Raw genomic sequence first — 6,265 nt, 5'->3', positions numbered from 1 at the left:
GGGCAGTATTATAGTAGTTATATTCTTGTACATAGGAGCAGTATTATAGTAGTTATATTCTTGTACATAGGAGCAGTATTATAGTAGTTATATTCTTGTACATAGAGGGCAGTATTATAGTAGTTATATTCTTGTACATAGGGAGCAGTATTATAGTAGTTATATTCTTCTACATAGAGGGCAGTATTATAGTAGTTATATTCTTGTACATAGGAGCAGTATTATAGTAGTTATATTCTTGTACATAGGAGCGGTATTATAGTAGTTATATTCTTGTACATAGGGAGCGGTATTATAGTAGTTATATTCTTGTACATAGGGGGCAGTATTATAGTAGTTATATTCTTGTACATAGGAGCAGTATTATAGTAGTTATATTCTTGTACATAGAGGGCAGTATTATAGTAGTTATATTCTTGTACATAGGAGCAGTATTATAGTATTTATATTCTTGTACATAGGGGGCAGTATTATAGTAGTTATATTCTTGTACATAGGGAGCAGTATTATAGTAGTTATATTCTTGTACATAGGGAGCGGTATTATAGTAGTTATATTCTTGTACATAGGAGCGGTATTATAGTAGTTATATTCTTGTACATAGGGAGCAGTATTATAGTAGTTATATTCTTGTACATAGGAGCAGTATTATAGTAGTTATATTCTTGTACATAGGAAAGTATTATAGTAGTTATATTCTTGTACATAGGGGCAGTATTATAGTAGTTATATTCTTGTACATAGGGGCAGTATTATAGTAGTTATATTCTTGTACATAGGGGCAGTATTATAGTAGTTATATTCTTATACATAGAGGGCAGTATTATAGTAGTTATATTCTTGTACATAGGGGCAGTATTATAGTAGTTATATTCTTATACATAGAGGGCAGTATTATAGTAGTTATATTCTTGTACATAGGGGACAGTATTATAGTAGTTATATTCTTGTACATAGGAGCAGTATTATAGTAGTTATATTCTTGTACATAGGGGGCAGTATTATAGTAGTTATATTCTTGTACATAGGGGGCAGTATTATAGTAGTTATATTCTTGTACATAGGGGCAGTATTATAGTAGTTATATTCTTATACATAGAGGGCAGTATTATAGTAGTTATATTCTTGTACATAGGGGACAGTATTATAGTAGTTAAATTCTTGTACATAGGAGCAGTGTTATAGTAGTTATATTCTTGTACATAGGGGGCAGTATTATAGTAGTTATATTCTTGTACATAGGAGCGGTATTATAGTAGTTATATTCTTGTACATAGGAGCAGTATTATAGTAGTTATATTCTTGTACATAGGGGGCAGTATTATAGTAGTTATATTCTTGTACATAGGAGCGGTATTATAGTAGTTATATTCTTGTACATAGGGGCGGTATTATAGTAGTTATATTCTTGTACATAGGGGCAGTATTATAGTAGTTATATTCTTGTACATAGGAGCAGTATTATAGTAGTTATATTCTTGTACATAGGAGCAGTATTATAGTAGTTATATTCTTGTACATAGGGGCAGTATTATAGTAATTATATTCTTGTACATAGGGGGCAGTATTATAGTAGTTATATTCTTGTACGTAGGAGCAGTATTATAGTAGTTATATTCTTGTACATAGGGGCAGTATTATAGTAGTTATATTCTTGTACATAGGAGCATTATTATAGTAGTTATATTCTTGTACATAGGGGGCAGTATTATAGTGGCATTTTAGGTTAATCTGTCATTCTACCTGTGCTGCTCAATGCACAGTCTGGGGTTTGTACGATTGCAGCCAGTTGTGTGTGCAGAGTCGGCCCAGGACCGGTCTCTCCCCCACTTGTATATATGGTGAGACCTCTCTATAATCAGGAGAAGCTGGTCGGCAGCTCTGGTAACCAGTATTGTAGCTACCGGGAAGGAAGGGGCAAAGGTTGCGGCTGCCCCGTGCTCTGGAGTTATCCTAGTTTTAACTGTATCAGTCTGCGCCGATACAGTTAAACTCTGGCAGTGCAGGGAGACACTGCCGCTATGGTGACCCTCAGCAGCTCACCTGTATCGGCATCTGCCGATATACAGTACAGACCAAAAGTTTGGACACACCTTCTCATTTAAAGATTTTTCTGTATTTTCATGACTATGAAAATTGTACCTTCACACTGAAGGCATCAAAACTATGAATTAACACATGTGGAATTATATACTTAACAAAAAAGTGTGAAACAACTGAAAATATGTCTTATATTCTAGGTTCTTCAAAGTAGCCACCTTTTGCTTTGATGACTGCTTTGCACACTCTTGGCATTCTCTTGATGAGCTTCAAGAGGTAGTCACCGGAAATGGTCTTCCAGCAATCTTGAAGGAGTTCCCATAGATGCTTAGCACTTGTTGGCCCTTTTGCCTTCACTCTGCGGTTCAGCTCACCCCAAACCATCTCGATTGGGTTCAGGTCTGGTGACTGTGGAGGCCAGGTCATCTGGCGTAGCAACCCATCACTCTCCTTCTTGGTCAAATAGCCCTTACACAGCCTGGAGGTGTGTTTGAGGTCATTGTCCTGTTGAAAAATAAATGATGGTCCAACTAAACGCAAATCGGATGGAATAGCATGCTGCTGGAAGATGCTGTGGTAGCCATGCTGGTTCAGTATGCCTTCAATTTTGAATAAATCCCCAACAGTGTCACCAGCAAAGCCCCCCCACACCATCACACCTCCTCCTCCATGCTTCACGGTGGGAACCAGGCATGTAGAGTCCATCCGTTCACCTTTTCTGCGTCGCACAAAGACACGGTGGTTGGAACCAAAGATCTCAAATTTGGACTCATCAGACCAAAGCACAGATTTCCACTGGTCTAATGTCCATTCCTTGTGTTCTTTAGCCCAAACAAGTCTCTTCTGCTTGTTGCCTGTCCTTAGCAGTGGTTTCCTAGCAGCTATTTTACCATGAAGGCCTGCTGCACAAAGTCTCCTCTTAACAGTTGTTGTAGAGATGTGTCTGCTGCTAGAACTCTGTGTGGCATTGACCTGGTCTCTAATCTGAGCTGCTGTTAACCTGCGATTTCTGAGGCTGGTGACTCGGATAAACCTATCCTCAGAAGCAGAGGTGACTCTTGGTCTTCCTTTCCTGGGGCGGTCCTCATGTGAGCCAGTTTCTTTGTAGCGCTTGATGGTTTTTGCAACTGCACTTGGGGACACTTTCAAAGTTTGCCCAATATTTCGCACTGACTGACCTTCATTTCTTAAAGTAATGATGGCCACTCGTTTTTCTTTACTTAGCTGCTTTTTTCTTGCCATAATACAAATTCTAACAGTCTATTCAGTAGGACTATCAGCTGTGTATCCACCAGACTTCTGCACAACACAACTGATGGTCCCAACTCCATTTATAAGGCAAGAAATCCCACTTATTAAACCTGACAGGGCACACCTGTGAAGTGAAAACCATTTCCGGTGACTACCTCTTGAAGCTCATCAAGAGAATGCCAAGAGTGTGCAAAGCAGTCATCAAAGCAAAAGGTGGCTACTTTGCAGAACCTAGAATATAAGACATATTTTCAGTTGTTTCACACTTTTTTGTTAAGTATATAATTCCACATGTGTTAATTCATAGTTTTGATGCCTTCAGTGTGAATGGACAATTTCCATAGTCATGAAAATACAGAAAAATCTTTAAATGAGAAGGTGTGTCCAAACTTTTGGTCTGTACTGTACGTGAAAGACGTGTCAGTTGACGGTTCCTCTCCCATCATTCTTCTTCGGCATCTGACGTCTCGGCGCGATGATGTCACTACGTGGCGTCCTCTACCCAGGGGGAAGTTCAGAAACACCTAAATAATATCAAAATAGACAAGTCACCAGGCCCAGATGACATACACCCCCGGGTACTAAAAGAATTAAGTAATGTGATAGACAGACCGCTGTATCTTATATTCAAGCACTCTTTATGGACAGGGACTGTCCCACTAGACTGGCGCCAAGCAAATGTGGTACCAATATTAAAAAAGGGGTCTAAAAGTGACCCTGGGAACTATAGAGCAGTCAGCTTAACGTCTGCTGTGGGTAAATTGTTTGAAGGATTTCTTAGAGACGCTATTGTAGAATATCTTAATGATAATAACTGTCTAACTCCATATCAACATGGATTCATGAGGGATCGCTCCTGATGGCCTTCTACGAGGAGGTGAGCTCACAGCTGGACCGGGGAGAGTCAGTGGATGTTGTAGACCTTGACTTGACACAAAAGGTTGGTATATAAAATGAGAATGCTTGGTCTGGGGGATAATGTGTGCAAGTGGGTGAATAGCTGGCTGAGTGATAGAAAGCAGAGGGTGGTTATCAATGGAGTAAGCTCAGGGGGTGTCAGGGTTACTAGCGGGGGGCCTCAAGGGTCTGTCTTGGGCCCTATATTATTTAATATACTTATTAATGATCTAGTGGAAGGGTTGCATAGTAAAATAGCAATATTTGCAGATGATACTAAACTTTGTAAAGTAGTTAATACAGATGAGGATAGGGCACAGCTACAGGAGGATTTAGATAAATTGGGGAGTTGGGCCAAAAAATGGCAAATGGGGTTCAATGCCGATAAATGTAAGGTCATGCACATGGGAAAGAAAAACAGCAGTCACCCATACATATTAAATGGGAAACTGTTGGGGAAATCTGACATGGAGAAGGACCTGGGCGTCTTGGTTAATAGCAAATTAAATTGGAGTGCCCAGTGTCAGGCAGCAGCTGCGAAGGCAAATAGAGTCATGGCATGCATCAGAAGAGGAATAGGGGCATATGATGAGAACATTGTTCTTCCTCTGTATAAAGCGCTGGTAAGGCCGCACTTAGAATATTGTGCACAGTTCTGGGCTCCGGTGCTCAGGAAAGACATATTGGAGCTAGAGAGGGTACAAAGGAGGGCGACTAAGGTAATAAAGGGAATGGAGGGACTAGAATACCCAGAGTGGTTGTCAAAATTTGGCCTATTTACGTTGGAAAAGAGAAGGCTTAGGGGAGACCTCATAAACATGTATAAATACATCAGGGGGATGTACAGAGATCTCTCCCATGACCTGTTTATACCAAGGATGGTGACAAAGACGAGGGGGCACACTATGCGTCTGGAGGAAAGGAGGTTCCTGCACCAGCATAGAAGGGGATTCTTTACGGTCAGAGCCGTGAGACTCTGGAATTCTCTGGGAGAGGAAGTGGTGATGTCCAACTCACTTAATGAGTTCAAGAGAGGCCTGGACGCCTTTCTTGAGAACAATAAAATTACATCTTATGCTTAGTGATAGTTAATTAATCCAGGGATTTAATCTGACTGCCAGATTGGTGTCGGGAAGTGAATTTTTCCTCAATGATGTAAATTGGCCTATACCGCATGGGGGTTTTTGTTGCCTTCCCCTGGATCAACGCTGCGGAATAGCTGCAGTGCACAAGAAATAGGCTGAACTGGATGGACGCTTGTCTTTTTTCGGCCTTATAAACTATGTAACTATGTGCGACTCTGAGAACAGCAGCTGCGGCGGCGGCCGGATCAGTGAGGAGAGGATTGTATTTTTATTTTCTTAGAACATTGTGTGGGCCATTAAACTGTATTGAGGGCTATGTGGGGGGGCCTTTTAAACTATATGCAAGCAATCATGCTGTGTGGGGGATCATACTATGTTGGGGGCAGGCGAGGTGGGGGTACAGTAGGGCCATATACTTTACGAATGCAATGAAAATGGAATCTAGGGGTCCAGGAGGAAAACTAGAGGCACGCAGCAGGTGCAGTAATAGGGACACATACAGCGGCGGCTCAGTATTGGGGGATCAGCAGGATGAGAAGTTTGTGCAGGTTGGGTATAGATGGGGACGGGGCTGGAAATCTCATTAATCAGATGTCTGTGTTGTGATCTCTGCAGACGAATCCTGGATGGAGAAGTTGTCGTGTCGGTCTGGGCCAGATGGAAAAGTGATCGATTCCATCAGAAAGAACGTCAGCTGTCAGTCACTATATATAACTGTACTGTGATCTCTTATATGTTCTGCAGGACTGGTATCTACCACTATATGGCGGTAATAGTGCTGCTCTTTGTCATCGGCTGAGGTTCTTCTATATCCACTATTAGGGTGCGCCACCATAGCTGTAATCAGGGTTACCTGGGTAGGGGCCACTGCGAAGTTTTGTCTACCCTGAACCAAACCCCTCGCTACGCCTCTGATCAGACTCTTATTCTCGCTGTCTGTTGTTTTGGCAGCTCAGTGACCCCAGTTCACACAGTACAGGGAGGTCGCAGCA

Source organism: Phyllobates terribilis, unplaced genomic scaffold (assembly GCF_046119375.1).
Source record: "Phyllobates terribilis strain yellow unplaced genomic scaffold, ASM4611937v1 Scaffold_3__8_contigs__length_932513732, whole genome shotgun sequence".
Lineage (NCBI taxonomy): Eukaryota > Metazoa > Chordata > Amphibia > Anura > Dendrobatidae > Phyllobates > Phyllobates terribilis.
The sequence above is the reverse complement of the archived record's forward strand: the minus strand, read 5'-3'. Positions refer to the sequence as shown.